Source organism: Ornithorhynchus anatinus, chromosome 14, assembly GCF_004115215.2.
Source record: "Ornithorhynchus anatinus isolate Pmale09 chromosome 14, mOrnAna1.pri.v4, whole genome shotgun sequence".
NCBI classification, from domain to species: Eukaryota; Metazoa; Chordata; class Mammalia; order Monotremata; family Ornithorhynchidae; genus Ornithorhynchus; species Ornithorhynchus anatinus.
The window spans coordinates 7,704,836-7,720,153 of record NC_041741.1 but is presented as its reverse complement, the minus strand read 5'-3'; the positions used below and the strand labels follow the sequence as shown (position 1 = coordinate 7,720,153).

Sequence of the window (15,318 nt, the reverse complement as noted above, 5' to 3'; positions counted from 1 at the left end):
GGGAGAGAGATCAGGGCTGGAGATGTAGATTGAAGAATCATCTGTAAGCTTGTCCTTTCGTTATTCTGTACTTTCCAAGTGCCTAGTATGGTGCACTGGTACCAAGTCAGTGCTTGAGAAACGCTATCACTAGTTATCTGTTCCCAGCAGTGTTCCTGCTGTCCCTATTCCGCTTCCCAAATTTAATTCCCCACTACTCTGTCTCCCTGGTCCTGCACCTCGGTAACCTACAATTTTATGGTTCTCCTTATGACGACTGAAATTTCACCCAGTCACAAGATCAAGCATCAAGGATCAAGTACATTAAAATAATTTCACTAATTCCAACAGAATTCTTCTGTTCATTTGTGTTCATTCTCCATATTACTTCCTGCCTCTATAGTTCATTCATTCATTCAATAGCATTTATTGAGCGCTTACTATGTGCAGAGCACTGTACTAATCGCTTGGAGTGTACAATTCAGATACAGATAGAGATCAGTCTTCTCTTCACTCAATCTATCAATCAAGAGTATGTTTTGAGCATCTACTGTGGGCACAATAGAGTACTCAGTAATTAGGAGCGCATGAGAAGTAAAAGATGTTGGCCTGAAGGTGCTCACGGTTCCTTTCAATAAAAGATATTCTGCTCCCCAAATATGACTACAGCAAGCTAATACATTCTAGAATGAACTTACTGACATATATAGCCAATGATGTAATTCACCCCCAAATATTAACCCTAAGCTAAATGCAATTATTATTTTTTGGGGGGAGGGAGGTGAATCTGAAACTTAATAACATTGCCCAAACTCTTTACCAACAGTTTCAGACATGACAATTCTACAGCTAGGCTATAAAGAGAGCTAAAAATGAAGGGGTGGGGGCTGGGGAGAAATAAACAAGACAGTGTCAAACCAGGGAGTGTTTTTTTTTTTTAAAATATGACAACTAAAATGTACCTGAACAAGATATAAGTGTAAGGGTTTTGGTATTTAAACATAATGGTTATCTGATGTACATAATAATTCCATGCCCTGATTAATCTCATCATAGTAAGAAGAAATACAGAAATCAATTTTTTAGAAGGTGGCACTTACGTCTGATGTAAAAAAAAATACATCTCTCTTGGGAAATGTAATAAAAGTCTAGAAAAAGTAACAGATCACTCATAAAATCTAGAAGAATGTGGTTTTAGAAGCCAAAGGCTGAATACAAATTAATATCAAGCAATAATGGGAAATTAACTGAATCCCTAGAACAGAATAGCTGAGCACTCAAGTTGAAGAACAGATATTTGAAAGTAATGTGAGGAGAAGAATATGAGGAGAAGAATACGTTGAAAGTGGAAGACGAAAACCAGGAACGATGAAGCAGCTTTGGAAAGGTCATTATGCCACCCCAAATTGAAAAAGCTTGAGATGAGAGGAGCATAAGCCTTTCTGGATTGAAACCTGCAATTTTAAACAACTCTTGAGAGTCAGTGAGGAGAAAGAACTCAATTAGTGATTGGAATCCCTGTCCCCTAGAAGTATTACGGGCTTTGAAGAAGGGATTTTCAATAGTAGTAGTACTCAGAGTGAAAGTATTTATGAAGCATCTATTGTTTGCAAAGCACTGTACTCTGTCCTGGGGGAAAATGCACTGGTGGCAATTAGACACGGTCCTTGGCCCACAATCTAAGAATGAAGGAAACCAAAGGAGTTTGTGACAGTACGGAAAGCTGAACAATAAAAAACCAAGACAACCTAAAAGACACGAAAATAATATCAGATCAATAAAGTACTGTGGCCAGAGGGGCAGCGGTTCAGGATGCAAATTAACCTGCATGAAAAGAATGTGCGTTCTTTTTTAAGCTAAACGCTACTGTCAGACAAAATCAATTAATCAAATTTATTGAGCACTTTCTGTGTGCAGGGTACTGTACGAAGCACTTGGGAGGGTACAACAAAAACAATATTAACAGATATTTCCTACCCACAGTGAGCTTACAGTCTAGAGGGGGAGACAGACATTAATGTAAATAAATTTTGGATATGGACGTAAATGCTGTGGGGCTGGGGGCGGGGTGATGAGTAAAGGAAGCAAAGTCGGGGTGCTGCAGAAAAGCGGAAATGAGGGCTTAGTCAGGGAAGGCCTCTTGGAGGAGATGTGCCGTCAATAAGAAGTTGAAGGTGGGGAGAGTAACTGTCTGTCCCTTATGAAGAGGGAGGATGTTCCAGGCCAGAGGCAGGATGTGGGCTAGAGGTTGGTGGAGAGATAGACAAGATTGAGGTGCAGTGAGTAGGCATTAGAGCACTGAAGTGTGGGGGCTGAGTGGCACTAGGAGAGTAGCCAAGCGAGGTAGGAGGGGGTAAAGTGATTGAGTGCTTTAAAGTCGACAGTAATGATTGTCTGTTTGATGTGAAGATGGATAGGCAACTACTGGAGGCTACTGAGGAGTGGGGAAACAGGGACTGAATGTTTTTATAGAAAAATGATCTGGGCAGCAGAGCAAAATGTGGACTTGTGTGGGGAGAGACAGGAGGCTGGGGGGTCAGCAAGGAGGCTGATAGAGTAATCAAAATGGGATAGGATAAGTGCTTGGATTAACCAACCTCATAGCAGTTTGGATGGGAAGGAAAGAACGGATTTTAGTGATGTGGTGACTATTGACCTGACAGGATTTAGTGATAGACTGGATATGTGGGTTGAATGAGAGAGAGGAATCAAGGATAAGACCAGGCTTATGGGTTTGTGAGACAGGAAGGATGGTGGTGGTGACTCCAGTGGTGGGAAAATCAGAGCAAGCACAGAGTTTGGGTGCAAAGCTAAGGAGCTCTTTTTTATACATGTTAAATTTGAGGTGATGGTGGGACACTCAGGTAGAGATGTCTTGAAGGCCGGAAGAAATGCAAGACTGCAGCGAGGGAGAGAAACCAGGACTGGAGATGCAGATTTAGGAATCATCTGCATAGAAGTGGCAGTTGAAGCTCTGGGAGTGAATAAGTTCCCCAAGGGAGTGGGTTAGACGAGAATAGAGGGGAACCCAGAACTGAGCCCTGAGGGACTCCCACAGTTAGAGGACGGGAGGGGAGGAGTGCGCAAGAGAGACCGAGAATAAGCGGCCAGAGAGACAGGAGGAGAACCAGGAGAGGACGGTGTCAGTGAAGCCAAGGTTGGACAAGGATTCCAGGTGGTCGACAGAGTCGAAAGCATCTGAGAGTTTGAGGAGAATTAGGATGGAGTAAAGGCTGTTGGATTTGGCATTTATGATCTTTGAGAGAGTGATTCCTCTGGAGTGAAGAGGACAGAAGCCAGATTAGAGGGGGTCAAGAAGAGAATTGGGGGAGAGGAACTTGACACAGCCGGTGTAGAAAACTAGATCAAGGGGTTTGGAGAGGAGTAGTAGGAGGGAAATGGGGTGGTAACTGAAGGGAGTCATGGAGTCAAGGGAGGGTTTTTTTTAGGACAGGGGAGACATGAACATGTTTGATAGCAGTGAGGAAGAAGCCATTAGCGAGTAACCAGTTGACAATGGCAGTCAGACAGGGAAGAAGAGAGGAGTGTTTTGATAAGGTGTGAAGGGATGGGGACTGATGCACATACAGGTGGATAGGGTGGATTTTGAGAGAATCAGGAGATACTGATAGGAAGGATGGGAGAGCTGAAGAAGGGGCAGGAGGACGCAGGGACTGGAGAGGAGCAGGGGAAATTTTCGGGAGATCATGCCTGATAGTTTCAATTTTTTCAGTAAAGTAGATAGCTAGGTCATTAGGAGCAAGAGATGGTGGATGCGGCGGGAACAGGGTGTTTGAGAAGGGAATTAAACATGTAGAACAACTGGTGGGCAATGGGCACGGGTGTCAATAAGGATGAAGAAATAATTAAGGCGAGGAGAGGGCAGAGTCAAAGCACACAAGGACGAACCCGAGGTGGATGAGGTTGGCCTGATATCGAGAATTCCAACAGCAGCAGAGGAAGTGGACTGTGGAAGTGACCCAGGGCCGGGGGTTAGTGATATAAGATTGACAAAGGGACGGGGAGTGAGTGTGTTGAATTCAGTAAAGAGGAGGGTGTTGAGGACATCAATTTTTCATCAAGGCCAGGTAGTTTGGGTATCAAAGCTAAATGAGTCATCATGACTTGAGCAAATTGGATGAGTTCATAGATAGGAAGTCTCTGTACGGAAATAGGATAAATTTCAAGGGAGCGTGGGGGAGAGAAGGCAGATGAGGAGGTTGCGGGAGATGGAGGGATTTCAGAGTAGGTGAGGATAGAGATTGTACAGTGACTACAGATGATGAAATCAAGTGTGTGTCCAGGTTAGAGACAAATTGATATTATATTTATTATAGCAAAGTTATATGGAATAAAATGCATCCCCTAGGGTCATACATTTGAATTCCAATCAGTCCAAACTTCATAGGATCAGATTTGGAAAAAAATTTGTAGGCGCCAGAGGAGTGATTAGGGAATGTGCATTTATCTAATATATTCTTGTTGTGTTGATGTCTTGAAAATGCAATAAAGAGGAACTAGGGTAAGAGAACAGGAGGAGAAAAATAATGTCTACAGTATAATCCTGATGGAAACCAAATCTATACCAGAAGAAATAAGGAGCTGGAATTGACCGGCAACCCTTAAAGGCAAATTAAAACACCTCAATAATCTGAAATCAAAAATTCAGTTGGTGACTGGGGAATGAAGAGGAGGCAGGCTCATGTGTCTTTCTGACTTTTATCTAGATAGAAAGAGAGTTTTGACTGGCAATGTGTCTAAATGGATGAATTATATAAGTATGTTTCCTTTACATTTTCAATACAGATCCTCTACACAAAACACTACAGGAGGAGAAGTGGGGCAAGGGCAGTTTAGGGATTAAGCAAACTAGGGCCAGAAGTGGTGGGGGTGGCTGAATGTCAAAGTGGAAGGAAAGGCTGGAGTGGGAGTCAGTGGGGACGAGGGGAGGGACGACTCCTGGAAAAACCGGCGCTTTAAGATGGGCCTGGAAGGGCCGATCATACCCGGATCATGTGAAAACCTTATTCTGAATCTTCAGGTTCAGGTTCCCTTGAGCCCTTCACAACCTTCTTTCGACGGCCAGAGAGAGATACCACTTTGCTCTGCCACCTAGATAGATCTGCAGAGGTTTTCTCCCAAGGGGGGATGACATGAGCCTCCCTTCTAACCAGTCTGGGGATCTTAAGTGGCTCCACCTCATCAGACTCAAGTTAAAGATGGTGCAACAGTTGTGGAGATCCTCCTTTTGACAGCCTGACAACTGGTCCCTTGGGTACACTGCTAGAGTTCAGCGGTTCCTGGAAACTTGGCAACTTGAACTGCGGCTTTCTGTGTTTTCCCTCACTTGGAGCCAGAAAAGCCTGCTTCAGTGGAGTATCCGAAGGAGGCTCCTGTTCTCTCCTCACTCCTGGGAGTAAACTCATATTCGTTACACACCTCCTTTGGAAGGATTTCAAGCGTACCCAATGACAATGATAAAATATGGCATTTGGGAATGTGGATTTGGCCACAAAAGAAACAGGAAAAATGCTGTATAAAACCCACAAAAAGGAATCAGATCCCGAGACTCGGTTTGGCAGCGATGTGGTTCACGGTGAAATGTTTTATTACACCCTTTATTTCACACAGGTGCATGGGCTAGAGATACTGCCCAACATCACTCTCTTATAATATTTTTCTCAACAAGGTAAAAAATAATCTGCCAGTAGAATGATCTGGTTTTTTCTCCTGTTCAATTCTCTCTCATTTTAAATTGTTCACAGGATCCAAAAGTCTTCCATAAACACAGCCTTATTTACAACCAAAATATGGTCCCTCTGCTTGTCTCAAAGTCAGGAAAATGTGTGACTTGATTACTGGGGAACCAATGGCATACTGACAACAATTCCTTGTATTTGAACAAGGATTTTTTTCACTAATTATTTTATTTTAACCCTGTAACAGCCCTGTGAGGGAGAAGCAGATGATATCCCCACTTCACTGCTGAACAAACTGAGGCCCACCGAGAATGAGTGGCTGGAGAACAGTGATAGCTGGGACAATAAGCCACGTCCCCAAATCCTAGTTCTATGCTCTTTCTATGCTCTTTCCAGTAGTCACGAGTCAACCCTTTATGGATAAATTCAGCTCTGGTTTAAGAGCTGCGTTTTCCAAACAGCGTACTCCACTGTCCATTGAAAATGGAGTGGGGAGTATAACTTTTAGATACCATTTCATTTGGCTTATTATTTTCAGGCAGAACTTAATTGAACTTAAATTTCCAAAACCAAGTTGGGTTCAAACAAACTATCCAAACCCCTCCCACATTTCATTGGGAATTTATAAAGCCTTGGAATTAAAGACAATACTGCTGAAGAGGAACATATCTGTATTTTTTTCTTTTTTTAATGGTATTTGTTAAATGTTTACTAGGTGCCAGGTACTAAGTCCTGGGACAGATACAATACAATAAAGCTGGACGCGGTCCCTGTCTTACAAGGGGCTCACAGTCTTAATCCCCATTTTAAAGATGAGGCAACTGAGGCATAGAGAAGTTAAGTGACTTGCCCAAGGTCATCCAGTAGACAAGTGCTGGAGCTGGAATTAAAACCCAAGACTTCTGACTCTCAGGTCTGTGTTCCTTCCATTAGGCCATGCTACTTTCTCATGCCCCACATTCTAGTGTGAACTAAACAGCATGAGGACAGTGGATCACTGACCAATTTGATTATTATCTTGACAGTCTGTAGCCATGCAGTTGTAAGCTCCTTGAGGGCACGTAACATATCTACCAACTTCGGTATATTGCACTCTCCCAACCTCTTAGTACAGTAATATTCATAATAATAATGATGTTATTTGTTAAGCACAGTCTATGTGCCAGGCACTGTGCTAAGTGTTGGGGTAGATTCGAGCTAATCGGATTGGACGCAGTCCCTGGTCCACGTGGGGCTCACAGTCTCAAATACCCATTTTACAGATGAAGAAACTGAGGCACAGAGAAATGAAGTGACTTGCCCAAGGTCACACAGACAAGTGGCAGAGCCAGGATTAGAACACAAGACCGCCTCACTGCCAGGCTCATGGTTTATCCGCTACACCATTACAGCACAGCACTTGAGAAATACAATTGATTGATTGGTTATAGTGAAAAGCCAATTCATGGGCAATACTTGGTGCATATCCAAAAAGCAGTATTTTTGAGCCTCTACTGAACTGAAGTAAGCACTAGGAAGAACATAACTGAGTATGATACCCAGTCTCCAGCTTACAGAAGTTTACAGCCTAGCAGGGACTATATGTCAGACCAGAGCCATTCACAAGTAATTGAAAGAGGGAAAACAAACCACCCTTCTGTTGTTGATAACAAAAAAATGGAGAAATAAACAAATAGGTGTAGGTTAATACAAATCGAGACTATGCATGTGCTAAGAATAGGCGAATGACCAGTACAAAACATAGCTGTTGGATAGAAATTACATGGAAAGGTGGAGCCTAATTGTGGAAGGCTTCCTGGAGGAGGTGGATGGCAGAGCTGTGATCTGGTAGACAGGCCTCAGGCCAGAGGAAGGGTGTGAGCAAGGGGTCAGTGATGGGAGAGTTGAGAGCCCCGAGATCACCCACATCTCCGACATCCCAGATATTTACATTTTCTTCCACCAAGTCAAATCCAAAATATATTTTGATGCCCGCCTAAAAAACATACTCCCAACACTACTTAGGTTTCTTGTCAAATTCATACGGTACACTTGGAAATAAATGCCCTTGTCACTTTTTTGCACAATACTGGTGACGACTATACGCGGTACTGGTGGCTAAAATGCAAACCCATTGGAATCCATTACTATTTATTTCTTCCAACTATGAAACATTTTAATGAATGCATTGTGATGGCTCCTCTTCACCGAGGGAACACCCAATGGGATTTAATAAGGCACTGCTCATTTGCAGGTTCCAGTCAGGACAATGGCAATCAAGCGTTTTAAAAAATACATTATTTGGGGTATAATATCAGGTAACGAGCTGTCTTTCTCATTAGGACAATTTCCTTAATTAAGTGGCAGGCTCTGGAGGTGAATTATAATTTAAAGAGAAAGTGCATGCTCATTCAAATGGCAATGCGCCTTAACTTGCATTTCTGTCAGGATGGATTTCGGTGGACACACCCTATCATTCATTCAATCGTATTTTGGCCACGATATGCATAACATCGCAAACTCAAGATGAGAAGCAAACTTTTTCCTCTTCAAACAGTCACTCTTGCAAGTTTAAGACTTCGCCCATAGATGACTGAACTCTATTTGCTTTGAAACATAGGTCAACTGTGAGACTCTACTTTCTCCACAGTTGAGGAGCCAGTCTAAATTTCACAAAAATGTTAACAATTTCTCCTGAATGTAAAGGAGAATAATGAAACCCAAGTACTCCCAAATTATACACTGTGAAGGTTTTTCCAAGATATATATACGTATATATATATATACACACATAGACACAGAAATATATGTATACACACAAACACACACACACACCCATAGCAACATGTTCTGTTGCTTATACACTTCTATCAGAGGCTCTGCCACAACCACAGTCGGGCCTGTCAAGGGGCACAATCCCCCACGTAAAGAAGTTCTAAGTTCTTCTGCCATCCCACTCTTGTGGAAGACTAACACAGCAGAAAAAATTAAGAAATTTCAGAATCTAGAACACACAGAAGGCTGCAGTCCTAGTTATCTGAAAGTCAGGGTGTTATTGGATAATTGAAATTGAATGGTGTCACATGCCTTTGATTAAAAGGAAAGAATAAGTTTAAAAACTCATTGGCTTTACATTTGATACTCTGCCACTAATTTTTCAAGGAACATATCATGGATACTGTCACCTGGAACCAACCTGAGTCAAGAGCAGATTTTCTGATGCTTAAGAAGAGATTAGTCACAGGAATAAATTGCAGTATCACTACTAAACCTGGTATATTGTAGACTTGTAGTAATTGACAGTACTAAAACCAAAAAAAAAAAAAACCCAACAGGTTTTAATAGGAAAATATTAGAAAGGCAAAGTGGCCACACCACCTGCTTTAGGCTTTATGAGCAGCATGAGTGCATTTGCTGCTCAATTCAATCATAATCATGATTTTGGGTCCCTCCCTCAAGAAAAAAAGAACTTGAATTTAGTTATCTGGCCAGGAGTTCTCACTCTACATATTGAGTGTTTGGCACAGATCTAAAGAGCTATAGGGATTCAATAGCCATAAAAGTCATTATGCTCCTGAAGTGCTGTATCATATTCTGTTTTTTTCCAGGATATGTTAATACTGAAAAAGCAAAAGTCATCCATATAGTAAGACCTCTGTCTATGAGTGCATCCACACAGGCAAAGTAGAAAACTGAGGCAAACATTTGGATAATTTGGGCTAAAACGGTAATTAAATATAGAATTTGTCCCCGAATGACTCCTACGGGCTCTCGACATTAACTGCATCATGTAGGTGAAGCGTTTTTAACCTTTCTCAGAAAATACATTTCTGCAGATTACTGTGAATTTTCCAATCACTTCCCTCAGATACACTTTTACCATTTAGGATCTGTCTCACCTAATCTCCTCACAACTAAATGAGACCTGAATGACTGCCCTTTCCTAGATATCTAGATGTTAAAAGAAGACAAAAGCAAACTTTCTTAGCTACAAATAAAGTTCTTAGTGGGAGTACTCACAAGTCAACATGACTCAGCAGGCAAGAGTTGCAAGAGCTTCCATCTTGAATTTAAAGTCTCCACCCCACTTGTTGGGCAGCTGATTGGTTCCCATTCCCACAGGATTCCAGGAATTGTAGGCTCTGGTTTTCTAGGACTGTAGGCCTCTGGTAGTATCAATTCATTTTTGATAACCTCTTCGGTCCCTTTGATCTCAGTTCTGTCCCATAAGGGTCCTGAAGATTACAGGCTCCATTACCGGAGTTCATAATCTACGGCAGGAGAAGAAACACAGGAACAATTAACAGCTGAGTGCAGATCAGTAAATTGTATTTGTTAAGTGCTTACTCTGGGCAGAGCATTATGATAGGTTGGGAGAGTATAAACTTGTTTTGAGCAATTGTTATGTCTGATAACTGTTGTTTTGTACTCTCCCAAGTGCTTAGTATAGTGCTCTGCACTACACTAATACCATTGCTTGATTGATACAATACACCTGATAATAATAACTATCGTTGTATTTATGAAGAAATTATTATGAGACAAGTATTGTACTAAGCACGGGGGTGCGCCCAAGATGATCAGGGCAGACAAAATCTCTATCCCATATGGAGCTACGACTCAGAGTAAGAGGGAGAACAAGTATTGAATTCCCATTTTACAGATAAGGAAGTCACAGAGAAGTTAAGCGAGTTGCCACGGTCACAAAGCAGGCAAGTTGGAGAGTCCAGATTAGAACCCAGGTCCCCTCGACTCCCAGGCTCATATTCTTTCCACTAGGCCACGCTATCTACTGGAAACAGGAATTATTACATTATACTCCCAAACTGGGCCATTTGGCAAGATTGCTCAGTGCAGCATAATACTCCACTTCCCCCTCTCGTTACCTCCACCAACATGATCACCACCATGATGCACCATTAGGATCACCAACATTCTCCATTTTCTAAAGACTCTATTCCCTTCAGAGGCTGGGGCTGGGAAGCCAGGAGGGCATTCAAGAAGTTGGCTGCAAATCAGCGATCCCCAAGGATAGTGGTCTTGGGAGCTGGGGACTTGATTTTCTCTCATCTTCTTTCTTTTGAGCGAACATGTTGGCCAAGCTGGGGACTCGGTCCATTCCGAGGACCCATCTTGGAATTCGCTACATCATTCATGGTGGTGTAGCGATCTTATGCGTGTAGAATCTAGAGGCATTCATCTCCTGATGAAAAAACAGGCAGAGTCTGCGGACCGCAGGTGCAGTGAAGTCCAGGTACTGGACTTCCAAGGTCAGCAGCGACATCTGGCCTAGGATTCAAGACGTATTTGTTGAAGAAATAGCTTAGTGTTTGCAGCCAGAAGTGACTGTTTCAAAAACTGCTCTTTCAAAATCAAAATTAGAGGCAAACCACTATTTCTTAAGATGTGCTGCAACACATGATGCTGCACTAGGTAGTTTGACTGCCGAATTTCCCTTACCACTGGGAGTGCGCAGTTAACAGAACCATTCAATACATCCTGGGCTAGCAGTTTGCCACTTTTAATAAGCAATTTGACAACAATTAGTAATTTATCATTCATAAAAAGCAAAAGCATTTAAATCTAAATGAAAGTTTATTGTCTCCAGAAAAGCAACAATTTCATTTAATTACTCATAAAATAGCCTGAGCCAAATTTTCCCACCATATGGGCCCTTTTGGCCTTGAAAAATATGTTGCCGCACACACAAAATTAGAGTCATGTTAAATGGTAAAATTAAATTCTAACTCAATTTTTCAATCTGTTACTTATGTTTACAGTTCCTTGCAAGGATAGATAGTTATTTACGGAAAGGCATAAGAAAGCCTCACGTGATTCATTTGTTAGTTCAAGGAAGTCATTTGGAGCCTTCGGAAAACTTTTCCAATTATCCTTCTTTTTAAGAGAACTCACCTTCACTTGACATATGAGAAAATTGGATCATCACACCAAAAGCAAAGAGGAAAAGTACTGAAGCAACATCAGAGCTAAATAGGTGAAACGAATGGATGCCACAGTATCAGGGAGAAATTTCCAAAGTGGTCACAGAGAAAGCGTTAATGTGAAAATATAAACTGCCATTACTGGATCGGACTAATGGTCTAGCGAGCCCACGTGGGGCATTTTGCATGGTGGGCAGGCTCAGGTGGAATCCTGAATATAGCTAGAAAACCTGGTCACTTGAGAGCCCAGAGGCTGAGCAGACCACCCTTGGCTTCCTCGTGCCGGACTAGTCTGGTCTATGGCCCAGTGCTGAAGTCGCTCTGACCAGAAATGAATTTTGCCTATCCAGATTTGGCATGCACTGCGTTGTGATGTGCTGCTCTTACTGCTTCAGTGGGAAGATGACTGACAGGGACGAGAGAGCATGAGTTAGTGCTGCACATTCCACCGGCGCCAGAATCGATTCTTTCGCACATCTCCTTGGCCCCAAAGTTTTCTTTACTAGAAGTGGGCTTATCCATCCCTCCACCACCCATCCTCCCTCCAGCCACCCTCCTCCTCCACACCATCATCATCTAGCTAGCTCAGTAAGCAATATAATGCTTGGATGAATCTCCTTGACATCTGTCTTAATGATGAACCAGCAAACATCCCTGAATTTCCCTTCTAGATCCCCAATTTTCCCTCTAATGGAGCATCCAAAGCCATTCTAAATCTGCTGACATCTGCCCAGCACGACTTCCAGTGGCAACGGATTCCATGACTGCCGCCTGCCGAGTGAAGAAGTGTTTGCTTTTGCTTGTTTGGAATTGACAGTGGAAGTTCTCTGTGGGCAGGGAATATGTCTCCTTCACCTGCTGTGCTTTCTCAAGCTCTTAGTGCACCACACTGCACCAAGGGGGTACTCAGTAATCAATCAACTGATAGTAGAGTACTGCACTAAGCGAGTGGACGAAGGAGGGCAGGGGAAACATTTTCGGGACACCGTTAAACAAATCCTCAGACAGTGCTGCATCCCAGCTGAAAACCGGAAGTCTTTTGCTAAGAACAGACCGGCCTAGGACGTTGCTCTCAAGAAAGGAGTAGCTCTCTCTGAACAAAATCTTTGTAAGCAACGAGAAACAAGGAGGCAAAAAGAGGTGCTACAAACATTAAACGTGGCCACACGACAAGGGACAACCTTTGTGTGTGCTTTATTTGGCTGGACTGTAGGTCCCACAGTGGCTTTTCCAACCACTCGTGCACTCACAGGTGAATTTCACCATCAGCGGTGTCTTCTTTGAATGAGAAGGATATCTCTAGCCCGGGCCCCTGGAGAGCACAACAGAGTTAGTAGATGGAACATCAGCTACTTCTAATACCTTGCTTGGAGAGAATATAATTGTTCCCTCAGGTCTAGGAGCTCTCTGCACTAGGAATGTAAGTATGAAACCCGCTCCCTGGGTAACGCTCGTGCATGTCGTGCTGGACGGCTCTCACGCTGCTGAAAAACCGACTGAAGTTAATACTCGGCTCTCAGGTATATCCCGTTAACGAATGATTCGGTAAGAGTTCAGGTGCCAACCATTTATTCCCAGATCATAGTTTTACCATAAGATCAGGCAACTGAGTTTCCCAACAGTACAGTACACAGACCGGTGACTCTGGTTGCTGTGCCTCCCACAAAGAGCTGCTGAGTTTTCCATCTGCAGCAAATGGCCCAGAAAAATGTTCAATTACTGAGTCTGAAAATCCTATTTCTAGGCTCCTCATGGATCCTCGCTCTCCAACGTGCCCCGTGACACGAGCGGAACCTGTGGCACTGGGTTTCCCTTTCCTTTTCTGGAAATAATGAGTTAGAGAAACAACTTCCTTGGTATTCCCACAGGCTCCTTCTGCAGTCAAAACTAAATATACACATTTGCCCTTTTTCAGTATGAATTTTGTTTTAACAACCGATAGGCTAACCAACGCACACAGTGGCAAGAACAAAATAGCCCATTCCAGCAGACTTGTGGACAGTGATGATGATGATGGTATTTGTTAAGTGCTTACTAAGTGTGCCAGGCACTGTACTAAGATTGGGTGGATACAAACAAATCGGGTTGGACACAATCCCTCTTCCACATGGAGCTCACAGTCTTAATTCCCATTTTACACATGAGGAAACTGAGGCCCAGAGAAGTGAAGTGACTTGTCACAGAGAAGACAAGTAACGGAGCCAGGATTAGAACCCAGGTCCTTCTGACTCCCGGGTCAGTGATCTATCTACTTTGCCATGCTGGCTCTCAAGATAAGACCACAAATAGTATTTTCTATTCCAAAAATATCAAGATCCCATGTCTGGTAAGTCAGGGGACCTGGGTTCTAATTCCTGCTCTGCTACTTGCCTGTCGGGTGACCTTGGGCAAGTCACTTAACTTCTCAGTGCCTCAGTTTCCTCATCTGTCAAATGGAGATTCAATACCCATTCTCCCTCCTACTTAGACTGCGAGCCCCATGTGGGACAAGAACTGATTAACCTGCATCTAACCCAATACCTAGAAAGTGCTTAACAAATACTATTATCATTATTATCAGCATTGTTATAATCATCGTTAATTCAAATGCAGAAACTTCAAGAAGTAAAGAGCCGAAGACAGGATGCACTAAATACTATTAGTGATATCACGAATAATCCTTCCCCGATCTTCCTCCTCCTCATACAATCATCAGCATCAAGAGCACATTATATTAGGTCCTTGGGGAACCCTACAAAAGACATATAAGACCTAATTCCCACCCTCGAGGAGCTATGCTCTCATGAGGGAGGCAAAGAGATATCTCTCCCAAAGAGAAAAGAGTCAAATGTTATAAAATAAGAAAATGAGTACATCAAGAAATGGACGGGTTTTAGGCTCACAACGTGGATGCTCAGGTGATCTGGGAAATTGTATGATGGAGAAAAATGAAAGATTCCCACATCCTCCATCGGCCAACACTCATAAAGTGTTCCTGGAAACCTCGTGAACAAAAGAGAACCTCAGTTTCTTACACTTTGTTTAGCTTCATTCCTGCCTTGGTGCTGAATGCACTATCTAGTGGGTTACCGATGCAGACCACCTGTTGATTTTGTCCTATTTTATGCCTCCCTCTCACTGTAGAGCTTTAGGGAATTCTATCCCAATTCTTCCTGATTTCCTCTTAGTAGTAACATCCATTATGTCAAACAACAGTGGTATTTTCATTCAATAGTATTTATTGAGCGCTTACTATGTGCAAAGCATGGTACTCCTAAGTGCTTGGAATGTACAACTGGGCACCAGATAGAGACAATCCCTGCCCAATGACGGGCTCGCAGTCTAAACGGGGGAGACAGACAGCAAAGCAACATCAAGATAAATAGAATCAAGGAGCTATTCACCTCATTAACAAAATAAATAGGGTATTCTCCCCCATCGCGTCCTTCCCTCCTTGGGGCTGCGGATGGCCCGATGATGCTGAACCTACTATGTGCAGAGCATTGTACTAAGCGCTTGGAATGGACAATTCAGCTTACTGAGGACTTACTGTGTGCGGAGCACCAGGCTAAACACTTGGGAGAGTACAGTTCAACAGGGTTGGTGGACACAATCCCTGCCCTCAAGGACCTTACAATCCTATCGGGGAGATAGACAAAGAAATTAAAATATACATTACAGATATGGGGAGCAGCAGAGTATAATGATATGGACAGAAACGTTGTAGAGCTGGGGTGGGA

The 15,318-nt window shown here is 42.9% G+C and overlaps 1 long non-coding RNA gene across 5 annotated transcripts in view; it reads right to left on the bottom strand.

Moving 5' to 3' along the window:
- LOC103168400 overlaps positions 1–15,318 on the bottom strand; it is a 348,055-nt gene that overhangs the window by 266,001 nt on the left and 66,736 nt on the right. For all 5 annotated transcript variants that reach the window (XR_485418.3, XR_003764394.2, XR_485419.3 and 2 more), the window contains one exon: positions 9,678–9,928. This is a non-coding gene — a long non-coding RNA (uncharacterized LOC103168400). The remainder of the gene's footprint in view (positions 1–9,677; positions 9,929–15,318) is intronic.